Source organism: Spermophilus citellus (genome assembly GCF_964194105.1).
Source record: "Spermophilus citellus genome assembly, chromosome: 1".
Taxonomy (NCBI): domain Eukaryota; kingdom Metazoa; phylum Chordata; class Mammalia; order Rodentia; family Sciuridae; genus Spermophilus; species Spermophilus citellus.
The window spans coordinates 74,711,761-74,732,086 of record NC_138182.1 but is presented as its reverse complement, the minus strand read 5'-3'; the positions used below and the strand labels follow the sequence as shown (position 1 = coordinate 74,732,086).

The window sequence follows — 20,326 nt, the reverse complement described above, 5'->3', positions numbered from 1 at the left end:
CCTAGCTGAAGTCAGTCTCCAAATTTACTTCCCTCAAGGTTGAGCTCAGGGTCCTACCCTGAATAACAAAGGTATTCCAAGTGTTTAGAGGTTGCTACCCATGACCCAAGACAAAGGCCAGACCTCTCTTTGAGTGGAGTCACATTCCTTACTAACACAGGAGTCAAACACATTTCTAAACCAAGTTATCTAAGAGCAAAAGATAACATCCAATTTACTTTTTAAAATATTATGTCTAAGCTTCACAGTAAGTGATATGTTGAAAATCAGCAAAGGGCTTCTACAGCAGATCTCTTCCCACTGAAAGGCCTGTGTGCGTGTCTGATTGACAGAGTCCAGGGCAAGTGCCTAGGTCTGGACTGCAAGGGAGCTAGGAAAGGAGGACTCAGAATTGAGAAATTCCCAGATTTAGGAGAAGTGTTCAAAAGATGCTGAGCAGTTATTCAAGGTGAGAAATGTCTGCTAGATGTTGCTTTTGTTCCCCTAATCAAAATCAAAGAACTAGCTATTCCACATAAGATCCTTAAAACAACCAAAACCTTTTATCTACCAATACTGACAACCCAGCATGTTTTCATTAAGTACAGATGTTACCCAAAGCTCTGTCCTTATCCCCAATGCCAATCCAATAACGAGGACACAGTTTTGAGAAAAGGGAAAAAGAAGTTTTATTGCAAAGGAGAAGCACAGGAGACTCGGGTCCCAGAGGTATGAGTCAAGCCATCAAGGGGAGAAGGGGGCTTTTAAAGAGGTGATTCAAAGGCTATATTCCATGTGTTCTGTCTGGAGTTGTAATTCGTTTGTTAATTCAGGAGACTGTCATTTCTGGAGATCTGGAGCCATTCCCAAGTCTGAATTACTTGTTCCTGTGTGTGTGTGTGCTCAAGGACAGATAATCCTGCCTAGAATGGGGAATAAAGGTAATTCTGCTTTCCTTGAGATTAGGGAGGGGGAGAAATCAGGGAGGAGCAGGGAGAGAGGAAGAGAAAGAAACATGTCTCTTTAAAAAATAAGTCTCAGTGGCAGGACAGCAAGGGCTATATAGTCAAAGAATAAAGTAGACCACAGTTATACAAAGAGCTTGTTAGTTCTTTTTTTCCTTCATCAAAGACCTACCATGTAAAAGATGGCTAATAAGCATCTAGCAGTACAAGTTAACCTAAAAATACAAACAAACCCTCTATGATCAAGGAGAGGACAGAACAAAATAAAAAACACACAAAATATGATTAATGTAAATTCAAAAATGAGTAAAACTAAACAATATTGCTTAAGGATGCATATAACCTTCTATTTATCAAAGATAGTAAATTTTGTTATAATAAAAGATCTCTCCAATATACCTTGTTCATGGATAGGCAGAACTAACATCATCAAAATGGCGATATTACCAAAAGTACTCTATAGGTTTAATGAGATGCCCATCAAAATCCCAACGGTATTTCTCGCAGAAATAGATAAAGCAATCATGAAATTCATCTGGAAAAATAGGAGACCCAGAATAGCAAAAGCAATCCTAAGCAGGAAGAGTGAAACAGGTGGTATAGCGATACCAGATTTTAAAACTATACTACAGAGCAATAGTAACAAAAACAGCATGGTACTGGTACCAAAACAGGCAGGTAGACCAATGGTACAGAATAGAGGACACAGAAACCAATCCACAAAATTACATGCAATGGAGAAAGGATAGCATCTTCAACAAATGGTGCTGGGAGAACTGGAAATCCATATGAACAAAATGAAATTGAATCCCATGCACAAAAGTTAACTCAAAATGGATTAAGGAGCTAGGGATCAAACCAGAAACTCTGTGTCTAATAGAAGAAAAAGTTGGCTCTAATCTCCACCTCATGGGGTTGGGCTCCAAATTCCTCAACAGGACACCTATAGCACAAGAGTTAAAATCAAGAATCAACAAATGGGACATACTCAAACTAAAAAGTTTTTTCTCAGCAAGAGAAACAATAAGAGAGGTAAATAGGGAGCCTACATCCTGGGAACAAATTTTTACCCTTCACACTTCAGATAGAGCCCTAATCTCCAGAGTATACAAAGAACTCAAAAAATTAAACAATAAGAAAACAAATAACCCAATCAACAAATGGGCCAAGGACCTGAACAGACACTTCTCAGAGGAGGACATACAATCAATCAACAAGTACATGAAAAAATGCTCACCATCTCTAGCAGTCAGAGAAATGCAAATCAAAACCACCCTAAGATACCATCTCACTCCAGTGAGATTGGCAGCCACTATGAAGTCAAACAACAAGTGCTGGCAAGGATGTGGGGAAAAGGGTACACTTGTACATTGCTGATGGGACTGCAAATTGGTGCGGCCAATTTGGAAATCAGTGTGGAGATTCCTTGGAAAGCTGGGAATGGAACCACCATTCGACCCAGCTATTCCCCTTCTCGAACTATTCCCAAAAGACCTAAAAAGAGCATGCTACAGGGATACAGCGTCATCAATGTTCATAGCAGCACAATTCACAATAGCTAGACTGTGGAACCAACCTAGATGCCCTTCAATAGATGAATGGATAAAAAAAATGTGGCATATATATACAATGGAATATTACTCAACACTAAAAAATAACAAAACCATGGCATTTGCAGGGAAATGGATGGCATTAGAGCAGATTATGCTAAGTGAAGTCAGCCAATCCCTAAAAAACAAATGCTGAATGTCTTCTTTGATATAAGGAGGGCGACTCAAAACAGAGCAGGGAGGAAGAGCATGAGAAGAAGATTACCATCAAACAGGGACGAGAGGTGGGAGGGAATGGGAGAGAGAGGGGGAATTGCAGGGAAGATGGAAGGAGACCCACATTGTTATACAAAAATACATATAAGAGGAAGTGAGGCGAAGGGGAGAAAAAAAATAAAAAATAAGAGAGAGAGAAATGAGTTATGGTAGATGGGGTAGAGGGAGGGGCGGGGAGGGGAGAGGAGGGCGGGGGGATAGGAAGGGGATAGGAAAGGCAGCAGAATACAACAGACACTTGTTTGGCAGTATATATAAACGTGGCTGTATAATCAATGTGATCCTGCAATCTGTACATGTGGGAATAATAAGAATTCACACCCCATTTAAAACAAATGTATGATATATGATATGTCAAGATCAATGTAATGTTTTGAGCAACTAATAAATTTCTGATGTTTAAAAAAAAATAAATTAAAAAAAAAGATGCCTCCAAATAGAAAATTCCACTCTGAGAAGACTCGCTGGTGAACTTTATCAAATATTTAAAGAGAAATGATGGTAATTTTATGGAAACTTTTCCAGAAAGCAAAGGAGAAAGGAATACTTCCCAACTTGTTTTATGAAACCAGCATAAAACTAATGTGAAAACTTGCCAACCATGATAAGAAAATAAAATTACTGATTAAATAAAGATTATAGGAGTTTTGAACTGAACTATATTAGGCCCCAATAGACCAAAATAAAAATGGAATCACTAATATTAAAGTTCTTGATAACCAAATCAAAACTAAAGTTGTTATCTAACCTTAGAGAAATTAGAACAAAAGATAACAGCCAAGTTTTCTAAACAAGTCAGTTTTAAGAGGCATGAATGAACTTTAAAAAAATTCATATAAAATAACATCGGTAAACTGATGTTAACCAGTTATTTTTCTATTGTTCTGTTTTCCCTATATCTGCCTTATAAGGAAAGTAATTTGAAATGACTAATCTTTTTTTTCTGCTTTCTTTAACCCTTCTTTGTCTATAAAACCTTCTTCCTCTGCTTGCCTCATTTGAATGCTTCTTCTATTTTATGGAATAAGGTGTTACCTGATTCTAAAGTCACAACTATAGTCAATTAAGATCTTGGGTTTTTTTTTTGTTGTTGTTGTTGTTGTTTGTTTGTTTTTTTGATACTAGGGATTAAACCCAGGGTACTTTGTCACTAAACTATATCTCCAGCCCTTTTGATTTTTTTTTAATTTATTTTGAGACAGGGTCTCACTAAGTTGCTGAGGGCCTAAGTGGTTGAGTCTGGCTTTAAACTTGCAATCCTCCTGCCTCAGCCTCCTAAGCCATATACACAGCACCTGGCTCAAGATCTTTAAACTAAATTGATTGTAATTTTATCCTTCGGCAAGATCAATATTCCACATGAATACAGAAGCAAAAATTTGTTATACTATATAGTAACAAATTGATTTCAACAACATATAAAATTGATGATACACGGCTTATCTTAGGAATAGAAGGATGGTTTAAGTTGAAAATATTTACTATCTGGGCCTTTACAGAAGTTTGCTGACCCCTGGTTAATCCAGGTATGGTGATGCACACCTCCAGCTCTGCAGAAAGCCGAGGCAGGAAGATCACGAGCTGAATGCCAGCCTAGGCAACTCAGCGAGACCTCAAATCAAAATAAAAATTAAAAGGGTTGAGTATGGGGGCTGGGGATGTGGCTCAAGCGGTAGCGCGCTCGCCTGGCATGCTTGCGGCCCGGGTTCGATCCTCAGCACCACATACAAACAAAGATGTTGTGTCCACCAAGAACTAAAAAATAAATATTAAAAATTCTCTCTCTCTCTCTCTCCTCTCTCACTCTCTCTTAAAAAAAAAAAAAAAAAAGGGTTGAGTATGTAACTTAGTGGTAGAGTACCCCTGGGTTCAATCCGCAATACCACAAAAAATAAATGAGTGAATAAATAAATGAGAGAGAAAAGCCTATCATCAATCACACAGATAGTGCAAAAGTATTTAACAAAATTCAGCATCTACCCATGTTAAAAACTGAGCAAACTAGGTAGAAAAGGGAACTGCCTCAATCTGAAAAAGGGCATCTACCAAAAAAACCCCATAAAATTGCCATTACACTTAATTTAACTCTGTCAAAGTATTTCTACACAATGGGAGAAAGCATGAGACTGGAAAGAAAAAATTGTCCCTGGTCACATAATTATAAATAAAGTTTTATTTATGTATATGTGAAACAAATCATGGCATCTAAACCATTTATCAATATTTTGTCTAGCTTAATACAGGAAACATTGTTTCAAGTATAAACAGATTAAAAAAAGTTAATCAGAATAATGGCAAATTTCACAGACAAAATACTGAGGAAATCCTGCCCTCATCCAGGTGATCAAGGTCAACACCAGTGGGGTGTCACGTTGATAATATATACCCTATATGTTGTGATAAGAATGGTACCTCACTCCATATTCTTCCTCCTGAAAAGCCCTAGTTAAGAGACATTTACAAAATATATGACCAGTACTCACTGTGAGGTCACTGTGATGGCCTGAATCATTGTTATGTTTGTCCCTCAAAGGCTCACGTGTCGAGGGCTTGATCCTCAGTGCAGGCAGCAATGTTCAGAGGTAGGGCTTTGAAGTGATTGGATGTCCAGGACTCCAACACCTCATCTATGAATCCACTGATGGATTTGTAGCTGAATGGACTACTGGGAGACGAGAAACCATGAGCCAGAACCTAGTTGAAAAGAGAGGTCCTTGGGCTGTGCTACTGGGGCCTGTATCTTGTCCTTGACACTTTTCTCTTTCTCTGCTTCCTAACTGCCATGAGTTGAGCAGTTGTGCTCACCATGAGATACAGCAATGGGGCCAATATGGACTGAAACATCTAAAACCATGAGCCAAAACACATCTTTTCTCCTTTAAGTAGTTTTTCTCAGGTATTTCATCATAACAACAAAAAGCTGGCTAACATAATCATCAAAAACACAGACAGCCAGGCACAATGGCACATGCCCACAGTCCCAACTACCTGGGAGGCTGAGGTAGGAGGAGCACCTGAACTAAGGAGTGCTAAAATTTAACTGTTCATCCATTGAAAAATATTGGGACTATGTCCAGTATTTGGCTACTATAAATAGAGCTGGTGAGATGAACATGTATACTGGTTTTATTTTTTTCTGAATTAATACAAGTAAATAAAAATAATGACACTATATGACAATACTGGAAATTAATAAAGTAAATAATTAAATAAAAATAAAGGCAATACTGATGAGAATGTAATGATGGTATACTTTTTAATCTGGGTAACAATTTAGATTGGCATTATCTTTTGAAAATGAACTTGACAATTGAAAAAAAATTCCTACTTTCTTACCCAATTTTCATTCATAAGCCTTCTATTTCATAATAAGAATAGATTCACAGAAAGTTGCAAAAATTCTACAGAGAGTTCTCATGTACATTTCACCAAATCTTCCCCAATGTTAACAATTTACTTAACTATAGTGAAATGTCAGAACCAGGAAACTCATGTTGATACAACCCATAGGATTCATTGGATTCACAAGTTTCACATGCACTCAATTGTCTCTGAGTATAGCTCTATATAATGCTAATATGTGTAGATTCGTGAAACCACAATTATAGAGATAATACAGAATATACCAACTCTACAGAGATTAGGTGATGAACCCTTCAGAGCCATATCTACCTTCCCTTGCCTCAACCTCCATTCCTAACTCCTTTGAAGCACCAACCTCTTCTTTTTTTGAGTGTTTTCTATTTTATTAAGAGTATGTTTATGCATATATAGATGTATATTAAGCAGATATCTTAGTTTTTTATTTCTTTATCATAGAATATAACATTTATTGACTTAATTTAAGTACTCAAGTGTTATTAAATCTGCATCATAGTAGTCATGGGATATCAGAAAAGTAAGCACTGTTCACCCAAAACAAAGGAGGGTGGGAAGAGTAAGAATAGAAATCCACTGGATCAGACAGAGTGGAAACAAGGGAAGGGACGGGGAGGGGAATAGGAAAGACAGTAGAATTAATCAGTCATAGCTTTCCTGGCCTTGTATTTGAATACACAACCAGGTAACTCCACTTCATGTACAACCACAAGAGTGGGATCCTAAATAGAATCAGTTATACTCCATGTATGTATAATTGCCAAAATACACTCTGCTGTCATGTATAACTAAAAAGAACCAAGAAAAAACCCCCACAACTTTGCCTCCTATTCTGGAGCTGGAATTAGAGCACTTTTAGTTGTAGGCAGAATAGTTACATTGTTAGGCAGAGTTAAAGCCTTGTCATTATGTTTATTTGGAGATTATGGTTTAAGGAGATGTGATTGGACATCAAGTCAACAAGGGGGGGGGACTTGTGATGGTGAATCTTCATTGTCAACGTGGTTGGATTGAGAGACAGTTAGGAAATGAGTAAAGTGCACTTCAGGGTATGTCTGTGAGGATGTTTCCAGAGACCACTGGCGTGTGGGACCGCATACTGAGATGGGGACTAGCAACCTCCCTACCAAAGTAGAAGGAGGAGGAAGCCCATTAGCATGTATGCAGACTAGATTGTTCCTGAGAGGGTGCATCCATTTGCACTGCCATTGCCCATGGACATCAGATTCCCATCTTCTTCAACCTTTCCATATGGATTTACACAGTAACTCTCCAGGGAGCTTCCAGGCCTTCAGCTTCAGATTGGGGTAGCATCATTGATCCCTCTTGTTCTGAGGTTCCTGCATCTTGGAGTGAGCAGCTCTCCATCTGGCCTGTAGATGGATATTTGTGGGACTATCCAGCTTTCTATTATGTAAGCCAATCTAATAAATCCCCTCTTTTTCTCCCATATTTTTATTGGTGTATAATAGTTGTACATAATGATGGGATTTATTGTTACATATTTATACATGCACACCATATAACAATACGATTTGGATAAGTCTCTCCTTACATGTACGTATTCTATTGCTTCTGTTCCTCTAGACAACCCTAATACAGACCCCACAATAATGAACAGGGTCTGTAAGAGAGGAATAAGGGGAATATCATTCCTTTCAGGCTGTTCTGACAAACTACTGTAAACTGGGTAGCTTATGAACAACAAAAATTTATTTCTTGAAATCTGTAGGCTGGAGGTCCAAGGTCAGAGGGGCCAGCATGATTGTTTCTGGTGAGGGCCGTCAGCAGGTTACAGACTGTCGACTTCTCATCGTATCCTCATGAAGGAGATAGACAAAGAGTATGGATTCCCATTCGTGAAGGCTCCACCTCCAAACATCATCACAGAGAGGGTGAGGATTCTATTATATGAACTTGGGAGGATTTAAACCTTCTGACCTAACAGGGAACTGGGATGGGAACTAGAAAACTCCCCTCATTCAGGTACACCGAGCCCTCTGCCCTGTGAACTCTTCCTGGACCTTCCTGCGTTTAGACAGCCAACTTATTAAAGTGGCTCCAGGGAGGCAATTGTGACCGAGATTCCCACATTCAGCCTTGTGAGCCTGCTGTGTCAATTTGTTCTTGCATACATCCTTGTCTGAGTGGAGCACAACTTCTCACTCTTGAGCTGCGGAGGGCCAGCATTTTAAGCTACAAATAGTTATTCATGATAGGTTGGCAAACATGTTCAGATTAAGCTAAGTATCAAACTCTGGAATTATGACAGTGGAGCCATCAGCGTCTGGATCATCACTGCGCTTGCCTTGTCTTCTGGCTGGGAAGGCCCCAGAGCAGGAACTGTCCTTAGGGGCTGGTGGCCTGAGCTGTTCCCCATGGCAGGCATCTCCTTACCCATTTTCCACCATAGACAATATCCAATCCTCTTCCTCTTGGGCACCTCTAGGGTCGGGCAGCTCATCACCATCCAGGGCAGAATGCGTCTTCTCTGGGCAATTCTTCTTGTCAGAAGATATTTTAGGTTACTTAACCCAACCTGCTGTCTCAGTGTGCTGGCTTTTAATAATGCCAACAGCATGTAATCATGCAGTCACTCAGCAAACCTTCCAGTTGTCTAGTGGGTGCCAGACCCTTTGCTCAAAGCCAAGGATCCAGAGGAGAAGGAAGCATGACCCCTGTTTGTGAGAAGCTCACCTCCAGTTTTAGAAACCAGGAAGTCCAAAATCAGGGTACAGAATGGTGGGGTTCTGGAAAAGGCTTTCTTCCTGGCTTGTGATAGAGTCTTCTTGCTGTGTCCTCACATGGCAGAGAGGGAGGGGGAAAGAAAGAGGGAGGGGGAGGGAGACAGAGAAAGAGAGCACCAATCTGTTCTTTATTTCAGTAATTTTGTCAGTTTAAGAATTTTATGTAATTGAAATCACACATTATGTAACCTGAGACTGGCTTTTTTTTTTTTTTTCATTCAGCACAGTTTAAAATGCATCCAACTTATTTTGTTTATCTACAGTCCATTCCTTTTTATGGCTGAGTGATAATCCATAGTATGGCCACACTTCATTAACCGTTCACCTACTAAAACACACTAAGGTTGTTGACAATTCTGGAGCTTGCTGTCAACAGTTGTGTACAGCAGATTTTTGTGTGGACATAAATCTTCCTTCCCTGCTCCTGTCAGTAGCCCTGAAGACTGCCTTGGACACTGGTCCCTTGTCTTCCTGGTAGCTATACTGATTAAAGTTCCTTTCCTACCTTCACTGCTCAACTCTTTGATTAGTATCTTGGAATAAGTGGTAGAATCTACTTTGTTGGGCCCCCTGGAGCATGCAATTCATTACTTTTAATGTATTCAGAGTTGAACAACCATTCTACAAATTTTAGAACATTTTTACCATTCCTCAAAGAAACCCTCATATCCCTCAGCAGTGGATTCCTATTTCCCCACCTGTATCAGCCCTAGGCAACCAAATGGATTGTACTTTAAATTTCTGTTTCAGTGTTAAATGTATAACATTTAACATATATAAAAATATTACTGATTTTTATGTTTTGTAACCATAATGAATTCACTTATTTTATTAATTCTGTGAGTTTCTTCTTAGATTCCTCGGAATTTTAAACTTAGAAAACCATATCTGTTTACTGTATGTCTCTATACATTTGGTTATTCTGCACATAACAATATTCTATATACAAATAAAATGACACAATACGTGGTCTTTTGTGAATGGTTCCATGTTTACTTTTCTTTTAAAAAAATGTAAAATTTTTTTCTTGAGAATTTGTGTCATTTTACCCACCTCCAGCAATGTATGAGAGATCAGTCCTTCCCAGCCCCTGAACAAGTGCTGGGCCTTGCACCTGCTAATCACACTGAGAGATCCAGTTTCTTTATATCTTCACCAGGTTTTGGTATTTATTTGAGCAGTTTTAATAGGTCTGTAGTACTTACTACCTTATGGTAGCTTTAATTTGCATTTCCTGAATACTTAACAACTTTGAACATTTTCATATGTACATTTTTCATCCGTTTTACTCTTGGTGAAATATCTGTTCACATCTTTTGTCATAAACTAACTGGATTGTTTCAGCCTTTATATTGTTGAATTTTAAGATATCTTTTTGCAGTTTTTTAAAAATATATTTTTAGTTGTACTTGGACACAATATCTTTATTTATTTTTATGTGGTGCTGAGGATCGAACCCAGTGCCTCACACATGTAAGGCGGGCACTCTACCACTGAGCTATAGCCCTAGCCCCAGTTTATGCAGTTTTATATATATTCTAGCTTTGAGACCTTTGTCAAAAGGGTAGCTTTCAAATATTCCCTCTCCCCTCCTCAATCTGCAGCTTATCTTTTTTTTTTTACTTTTTTTTGTTTTTTTTTTTATTGTTGGTCGTTCAAAACATTACATAGTTCTTAATATATCATATTTCACAGTTTGATTCAAGTGGGTTATGAACTCCCATTTTTACCCCGTATACAGATTGCTGTATCACATCAGTTACACTTCCATTGATTTACATATTGCCATTCTAGTGTCTGATGTATTCTGCTGTCTATCCTATTCTCTACTATCTCCCTTCCCCTCCCCTCCCCTTTTCTCTCTCTACGCCCTCTACTGTAAATCATTTCTTCCACTTGTATTATTCTTCTCTTACCCCTCCTTTCCTCTTATATGTAATTTTGTATAACCCTGAGGAACACCTTCCATTTCCATGCGATTTCCCTTCTCACTCCCTTTCCCTCCCACCTCTCATCCCTGTTTAATGTTAATCTTCTTCTCAAGCTCTTCGTCCCTACCCTGTCCTTGGTTACTCCCCTTATATCAAAGAAGTCATTTGGCATTTGTTTTTTAAGGATTGGCTAGCTTCACTTAGCATAATCTGCTCTAATGCCATCCATTTCCCTCCAAATTCTATGATTTTGTCATTTCTTAATGCAGAGTAATACTCCATTGTGTATAAATGCCACATTTTTTTTATCCATTCATCTATTGAAGGGCATCTAGGTTGGTTCCACAATCTTGCTATCGTGAATTGTGCTGCTATGAACATCGATGTAGCAGTGTCCCTGTAGCATGCTCTTATTAGGTCTTTAGGGAATAGACCGAGAAGGGGAATAGCTGGGTCAAATGGTGGTTCCATTCCCAGCTTTCCAAGAAATCTCCATACTGCTTTCCAAATTGGCTGCACCAATTTGCAGTCCCACCAACAATGAACAAGTGTACCCTTTTCCCCGCATCCTCTCCTGCAGCTTATCTTTTTAAATTGTCAAACTGTCTTCTACAGATACAAAGTTTAACTTTTGGTGAAGTACAATATATCAATGTTTTCTTTTATGGATCTTGTTTTTGGTGCCATCTGAAAAAGACTTACCAAGTACTAGGTTCTCCCGCGACCCAAAATTTTTATATTTTTATATAAAATTTCTTCTAGAAGATTTTGAATTTTATATTTTACATTTAAATCTATGATTCATTTAATTTTTCATATAAGTGTATGCTTTAGGTTGGATTCTTTTCTCCCTTCTTTTGTACTGTCCAGTTGCTTTAGTATCATTTATTGAAAAAAATTATTTCTGAAATTACACTTTGACTTTTGTACAAAATCAGTAGGGTATATTTCTGGGTTCTTTATTCTGTTCTACTCATAAATGTGTCTACTTCTCTTAAAAAAGTTTTAATTATTATAGCCAAATGATAAGTCTTAAATTCAAATAGCATGATTAAGGAATTTTAATTTTCTTACTCAAAATATTTTAATGTTATTTTTCTTATTCAAAACTGCTTCATTTACTTCCTTTGTCTTTCCATATGAAGTTTAGCATGTGCTTACCTATAGACAGACAGAGACACACATACAATCTTGCTAGAAATTTGGAAGGAAATATGCTAAACATATGTACATGATTTAGGGATAACTGACATCTTTTCTCTGTGGTACATATCTGTATTTATTTAGTTCTCCCTTGATTTATTTCATCAACTAATAATTTTGAGTACACAGGCCCATGTGTTTTATTAGATTTACAATTATTTCATTTTGGAGGAGCAACTGTAAATGAATTGCACTTTAATTAAATTTCTGTTTCAGTGTTAAGTATTATTTATAAAATTACTACTGATGTTACTGATGTTTATGTTTTGTAACCATAACAAATTCACTTATATTAGTTCTGTGAGTTTCTTCAGATTCCTTGGAATTTTAAACTTAGAAAACCATGTTTGTAAACAGAAAGTTTTATTTCTTCCTTTCCTAGCATGATGCTATTTATTCCCTTTTCTTGCCTTATTGCACTGGCTAGGACCCCCTATGTTTTAAGAGTGTTAAGAGCAGATATCCCAGATTTGTCTAAATTTTTTTTGTGTGTGTGGTACTAGGGATTAAACCCAGGACCTCATGCATTCTAGGCAAATATTCCACCACTGAACTGCATTCCTAACCCTAATCTTGTCGAAGATTTTAAGTGGAAAAACATTCAATCTTTCACCAATAACTATGGTATTGGCTGCTTTTGTAGATGCTCTTTATGTCAAATTGAGGAATTCCCCTTATTAAGTAGTTTGCTAAGAGTCTATTATGAATTCAGTTGAATTTTCAAATTCCTTTTCCATATTAATTTATAATCATGTGATTTTTCTTTACCTTATGATATGTTAAATTCATTGATTTTCTTTCTTTCTTTCTTCTTTTTTTTCTTTCTTTCTTAAAAATTTTTTTAGTTGTAGATGGACACAATATCTTTATTTATTTATTTTTATGTGGTGCGGAGGATCGAACCCAGTGCCTCACCCTTTCGAGGCAAGTGCTCTACCACTGAGCCACAGCCCCAACCCCATTTTTCTTTTTTTAAATTCATTGATTTTCTAACAGTGAACCAGTTTTACATTCTTGAAATAAGTCTCACAAGACTATGGCATATAATTCTTTTTATATATCGCTAGATTCTCTTTAGTAATATTTTGTTGAGGAGTTCTGTACTTATGTAAATGAGAGATTTTGGTCTATAGTTTTCTTATTTTTTGTTTTGGTATCATGGTAATAATACTGGTCTCATCTAATGACTTGGAAATCACTCCTATTTTCTGGAAGAGGCTGTGTAGAATTGGTGCTGTTTTTCAAATATTTGGTAAAATTTTGCAACAGAATCATCTGCTTTGTTTCCAATTGTGTCCCCATTCCCCAAATTCATACACTGAAGTTCAATGTAATTGTATCTAGAGATATATTCTATGAGGAGTTGATATGTTAAATGAGGTCATACAGGTGGGGCCCTAATTTATTAGAGCCCTGTTATACTATGGATCTGGAATGTCCCCCAAAAGCTCACGTGTTAAAGGATTTGTTCCCCACCAGTAGCGGAATCTAAGAGGTGGCGCCTATGGGAGGAAGTTAGGTCATTGGGGACATGTCATTGAAGGAGATATTGGAAACCAACCCCTCTCTCTTCCTTTCTCTTTCATTTCCCAACTGTCATGAGGTGAGCAGCTTGCTCTACCACATATTCCCCACCATGATGTTCTGCCTCACCAGACCCAAAAGCAACAGGGATAAGCAACCATGGACCAAAACCTCCCAAACCATGAAATCAATTAAAAATCATCTTAAGTTAATTATCTTAGATATTTTGTTACAGTAATGGAACAGTGTCTAACATGTGCCCTTTTGAGAAGAGACACCAGAACTGACTTCCTCTCTGATAAGTAAGGACACAGTGAAAAGGCAATCATCTACAAGACAGGAAGAAAGCCCTCGCCAGGATACCCTAATGACACCTTGATCTTAGGACACTGCAGTCAACAGAGCTACAAGAAATAAAAAATTGCTGTTTTTAAAGTCATGCTACTTTATTTTGTTATAGCAGCTATAATGGAAAAATACACTATCTAAGGCCTGAAAAATTCTATTTTTTGAGAGGTTCTTAATTTCATATTCAATTCCTTTAAAACTTATAGAACTATTCACATTTTCTATTTCATATTGGTGAGTTTTGGTAGTTTGTAGTTTTTGAAGAATTGGTCAATTTCATCCAAGTTGTTATATTTATGTGTACAGAGGTGTTTGTAATGTTCACTTATTGATTTTCAATGTCTTTAGGATCTTAGCACTCTCCAATTTTATTCCTAATGTCAGGAATTTCTGTCTTCTATTTCTTTTTCAGTCTTACTGTTGCTTTGTCAATTTTATTGATCTTTTCAAATTTTTTAACATTGATTTTTCTCTATTTTTAAATTTTCAATTTCACTGTTTTGATCTTTATCTCCTCCTTTTTCTTTGTGTTATTTTGCTCTTTATTTTACATTTTTGAAGTGGGAGCTTAAAATACTGATTTGAGAACATTTTTTCTAATGTGTTCAGTGCTACAAATTTTTCTTAATGACATTCCACTAACTGTATACTTTTATCCCTCATTTTCACTCAGTCCAATGTATTATTTATTTATTAGTTGTAGTTGAACACAATACCTTTATTTTATTTTTATGTGGTGCTGAGGACTGAACCCAGGGCCTTGCACATGCTTGGTGAGCACTATACCACTGAGCCACAACCCCAGCTCCAGTCCAATGTATTATTTATTTATTTATTTTTAGAAATATTTTTTTTAGTTGTCGATGGGCACAGTACCTTTATTTTATTTGTTTATTTTTATATGGTGCTGGGGATCGAACCCAGTGCCTCACGCAAGCTAGGCAAGCACTTCACCACTGAGCCACAACCCCAGCCTCAGTCCAATGTATTTTTAAATTTCTCATTGACCCATAAGTTGTTAGAAGTAGGTTTAGTTTACAAGTGTTTGCAGATATTTTTCTAATGTATATTGTTTCAATTTTTAAAAAAGTGTTGAAGTCTTTGTTATGACCCAAGATACCATCTATCTTAGTGACTGAAAGATGTTATATTTTTATGTCATTGGGTAGAGGGTTCTATAAACATGAATAGGTCCTTTAGGTTGACGCTGCTATTACGTTCTATATCCTTGCTGATTTCTTGAATAATAGTTCTATCAATTGCTGAGAGAGGGAACTGAAGTCCCCACCTATAATTATGGATCGATCTATTTCATCTTTCAGTTCTACCAATTTTTTCTTCATCTTTCATGTCATGAAAACCACTTTTGAGGGGAACTGGGGATTGAACTCAGGGGCATTCAACCACTGAGCCACATCCCCAGCCCTATTTTGTATTTTATTTAGAGACAGGGTCTCACTGAGTTGCTTAGTGCCTCGCCATTGCTGAGGCTGGCTTTGAACTAGCGATCCTCCTGCCTCAGCCTCCTGAGCCACAGGGATTACAGGCATGCACCATGGCGCCCGGCTCATTTAAACCACTTTTGTTTGGCGACTAGTAGACATTTGGAATTGCTATGTTCTTTTTTTTTTTGTGTGTGTGTGTGTGTGTGTGTGGTGTTTGGGATTAGAACCCAGGGCCCTTGTGCATGTAAGACAAGCACTCTACCAACTGAGTTATATCCCTAGCCCTGGAATTGCTATGTTCTTGATGAATTAGTCCTTTTATCATTATGTCACATCTCTCCTTATTGCTGATGAGTTCTTTTCTCTTAGGCCTAGAATAAAGTACTGTATGGTATATATTTTTCATTCCTTTTACTTTCATTGTTTTTGAAGTTTCTTATAGACAGCATATAGCTAGGATTTTAAAACAATTTATTCTAGGCTTTGTCTTTTTATGGTATATTTATTTTTTAGTGCATGACTGTTATACATGATAGTGGGATTCATTTTAACATATTCATAAATGCACATGACAAAGTTTTTTCCATTTCAATCCCCAGTACTATTCCCTTCCCTCCCTTCCTCTATTCCCCTGATCCCTCCTCTACTTTATCGGTCTTCCTTCTGTTTACTTTATATATTTTAGTTGCAGATGGACCTTTGTTTCATTTATGTGTGGTGCTGAGAATCAAACCCAGCGCTTTACACATGCTAGGCAAGTGCTTTCCCACGGAGACACTCCTAATTCTGACATTCTATCTGTTCTAAGTCAGCTTCAGTTGACTGATTTTCTAATCATTTTGTGTTGTATTCTCTTGCTTTGAGCTGTATTCTTTTGCAGGCCTGGTGATTTTTAAAATTGAATGTCAGACATTATGAACTTATTGTATGGATGATATTTTTGTTTTCTTATAAATTCTATTGGCCTGCGGGATGCAGCTCAGTGGTACAGCATTTGCCCGGCATGTTCAAGACCCTGGGTTGGAACCCCAGCACCACAAAAATAAATAAATAGATAAATTTTAAAATAATTTAGATTAAAAAAAAGTTCCATTTATCCTTTTCAAACTTAAAAAAAAAAAAGGGCTTAAGTAAAACTGACATAAGCAAAATGCAGACCATAAAGTTACAATGCAGTGAATTCTGGTATGGATAGCCCGTGTAGCCACTTCCCCTACAGCCTTCATATATTACGCGTGGCTCACTCCGGGGAAGTCTTCCCTGTTCTGTGTTCATTTCACGGTAGGGTCCTACTATGGTCAAGTTTCAGCCCCTAGCAGGGGCTGTCACTTATCTCTGAAGTCCTCAACCAACAGATGATGAAAAGGACGATCGCCCTGAAGTAGCAGAGGGACTCTAGGCTGTGCGTTTCTCAAATTGCATGCATCGAACGTCTGGGGTCAAACAAGAAAAGGAGAGCGGCCACTTCTGCCTGTGCTTAGAAGGGGGCCTCCACGGCTGGTCATAACCCGGGAGTTTACAATTCCCCGCAGCCTACAGTTTAGTTAACCGTGCCGTCCAAAGCTGGGTGTGGACGCGCGCTGTCCAGGACGCAGCCCCTGCAGGCACCAGGACCTACCGACCTAACAACCAGGTCCCCATTCTTAGATAGGCTCTAGCTCACCCACTAGGCCTCTGCACCACTACTGCACCAGACAAAGGGGGCGGAACAAGCGATAAAAACCAAACCGAGCCCCAAACCGCTCCGAGGCGCTAGGCCACCCCACGTACACGACCTCGGTCCACTCACCAGCCACGCGTGCGCAGCCACCCAGGAGAGCTCGGAGCGCGGCGGGGGCGGGGAGGTGCGGAGCCGCCCGCGCAAGCGCAGACCCCGGCCGAGGCGGGCCTCTTCCGGGAGTTTCCGTTGCTCCTACAGTCAGCGAGGGCCAGCTCCTGCGGGGAGCCTTTCCGCGAGCTTGTGTCTCAACAGTTGACTCCAAGAACGGTGGCTCCCCCCAAAAAATCTTTTAAAGTTTTTGGTTAGATTCGAGTTAGGCCCAGAATCCTAGCCTCGTCTATCTAGTGTTATAATCGAAACGTGTTGAGATTAGTGGCAGGGTTAGGAAAACACTTTCTTTTTTCTTTTTTAAAATATTTATTTATTTTTCAGTTTTCAGCGGACACAACATCTTTGGTGGTGCTGAGGATTGAACCCGGGCCGCACGAATGCCAGGCAAGCGCGCTACCACTTGAGCCACATCCCCAGCCCCAGGAAAACACTTTCATCCTCTTCCAGTGCCTTCAGCGTGGAATGCACCGATCAATCAACGTATATTAAAGCAAGCATATAGTTAGTCCCATAAATATGATTTTTGTAAACTACACCTAGTAACTACAGTACCTGGCACGTATAAACTATTAGAAGGTCCCCTTTCACCTTGGCAGATCACTAAATGACATTTGTTTTACATCCACGAGGCAATCTATAATGTTCCTATCTCTCACCTCCATTTTCTTTACCAATTTTATGATTTTTCTAAGTTGTCGTACTGTTTTAAATATATCTAGTTTTAAACCCTTTCTGGTATAAATAAATTGTTCAGCTCCTAAATGATGCCATTCAATTGTACTTCACAAGAATAGGTTTATAACTGGATGGGCCATAGTTTCTATTTAAAGTGCTGTTTCCAGTCTGTAGTAACCCATATTTTGACTTTGATCTGAACTGATAAGTCTTTTAAACTAAATATTTCAAAATCGGGTGTAACTTGCAGGAAAGTAAACATATTAAATGAAATCACTTAACAAACCAAGAAAGAATAGCCAACTTTTATGGCAGAATTATTTTTCATAGAGGTAATGTTCCATACATAGAAGACTGCCTTGGCTTATAATTTAACAGAAAAGCTTATATTAAAGCAAATTATTCTTGTTCTGAAACAATGTTTTCAAAGCTTCCATTGTTTTAATAGCATGTAAGACACAAGTTATCTTATGTATTTTACCATATGCTATTTTTGCAATTGAAGTTACCATAGACTTTAGAGAGCTTAAATATTTCTACCTCCATGAGTAGCTGAAGATTGTTCAGAAAGCATGCCAGTAGTACAGGAAGATTAGTACTTTCCTGGTGAAACGTATGCACTGTAATTTAAGAAGTTTTCACTCATAAGAATTTAATTATCAAAGGCAAACTGATTTACAATCAGTTTATCAGTAAAAGGAAAATTGCTTGTCCAGTTAAATTAGACTTGAAAGATGCTTTCAAATCCATTTAAATTCAGGGATTATTCCTTTATAGTTAGGAAATAGTACAAAAAAGGAATGGAGATCACTCTGAAAAACAGTTACCCCCCACTTTTTTTAAGGAGGCAGGGAAAGCACACTTTGTTCTTTCTTGTTGTAGATGGACACAATACCTTTATTTCACTTAATTTTATGTGGTGCTGAGGATAAAACCCGGTGCCCAGTGAGCTACAAACCCAGCCCGTTTTCTCTTTTTTGAGCTGGATGTCTCTACATCGCTGAGGCTGGTATGGAACTCCTGAACTCAAGCAATCATCCCTTTCCCCTGCTTCACTCAGCTTCTTCAATAGCTAGGACAGGCTCCGCCTACCTCCACGCCTGCCCTGGATCCTTTTATGTAAGACCTAATTACATATATTACAAAACCACAAAATCCTGGGGTTTTTTTTTTCCCATTTTTGAGTTACTTAAAATTACTCAAATTATCATACATAGGATAATTACTCAAATTATCCTTTGTATGATGCAAAAGATTTTCCCTAGAATTCTAGTCCCATAAAATTTTTTTTTAGTTGTTGATGGACCTTTATTTTATTTATTTATTTATATATGGTGCTGAGAATTGAACCCAGTGCCTCACACTTTCGAGACAAGTGCTCTACCACTGAGCCACAACCCTAGCCCCCATAAAATACTTTGAATGTAACGATTAAAATCTTCGAAGTCCTACAATCTTGATGTATTAAAGCCTTTAACTCTAAAGAAACATTTTCTCAAACTTACATCAGACTAAGCTATAAAGAACTAGTGATGCATGAAATGTACGTTGGGAATCTCTTGTTAGGATTTTTTTTTTTGCGGGGGGGGGGTACAGGAATAATGAGTATATTCAGCAGAAATTGAAATAATTATGCAATGGTTTCAATGAGTCTCCTCCGAAATTCAGATATTAAGATGTGGTACATTTAAGAGGCGATTAGGACAAGAAGATTCCTTCTTCATATAAGAGTGTAGGTGCCCCTTCAAAGGGGCCTGATGGAGGTAGTTCTTTATTGCTATTCCACTTTCAGCCACATAAAGACATAGCAAGAAAGCCCTCACCAGATGCCCACACATTCATCTTAGACTTCCCAGCAACCAGGACTATAAGAAAATAAGTTTCTGTTCTTTATAAATCACCCAGTATCAACTATCCTGTTAAAACAGCAAAAATGTACTAAGGCAGTGAAGTTACTAAATAAATTTTTTCATAAAATAGACAGTAATATTTACTCCATTACAATGCCACTATGGTGGTTGTGGCATAGGGCTATACAATCATGTTGTATTGAAGATTTAACTATTTAAAAATTATTAGTGACTATCAGGTATTAGACTTGTGTTGGGATACATGTATCTGATGAAGTAAAATGTGTTTTTAGAAATATTTAGATACAATGGAACTCTTATTGAACATTTATTATATTTTATCCATCACTATTTTTTAAATTTTTTCATTGGAAAGATGTATGATATAAATGAAGGAGCTGTGAAAGTTAATGTAACCTCTAAGTAACTTAGGAATTGAATCTAGGCCTGTCCACCCTGTATTTTGCCAATTCAAATAGCCTTACTAGTCAGTTCTCAGGGCAGTGCAGTTATGATCACGCATACCAATGAGAAGCTCCACTACTAATATATCTTGAACATTAAAAAAAAATTTTTTAAAGCCTATCTTGGCAACATAGACAGAAATGAACAATACCAAAAACT

General features: G+C 37.8%; 1 protein-coding gene across 8 annotated transcripts in view; it reads right to left on the bottom strand.

Annotated features, from left to right (window-relative positions):
• Positions 1-17,224, bottom strand: part of EEF1AKMT1 (EEF1A lysine methyltransferase 1) — a 44,805-nt gene extending 27,581 nt beyond the window's left edge. Inside the window, exons 1-3 of one of the 8 annotated variants that reach the window (XM_081304495.1) lie at positions 17,136-17,169; positions 8,846-8,940; positions 5,254-5,435 (exon numbers count right to left, since the gene is read on the bottom strand). The gene's annotated coding sequence lies outside the window, so the exon portion shown is untranslated. Of the gene's footprint in view, positions 1-5,253; positions 5,465-8,845; positions 8,941-17,135 lie in introns of all 8 variants that reach the window. The other 7 variants (XM_081304498.1, XM_081304496.1, XM_081304499.1 and 4 more) reach the window with 7 other exon arrangements.
• Between the last annotated feature and the right edge of the window lie 3,102 nt (positions 17,225-20,326).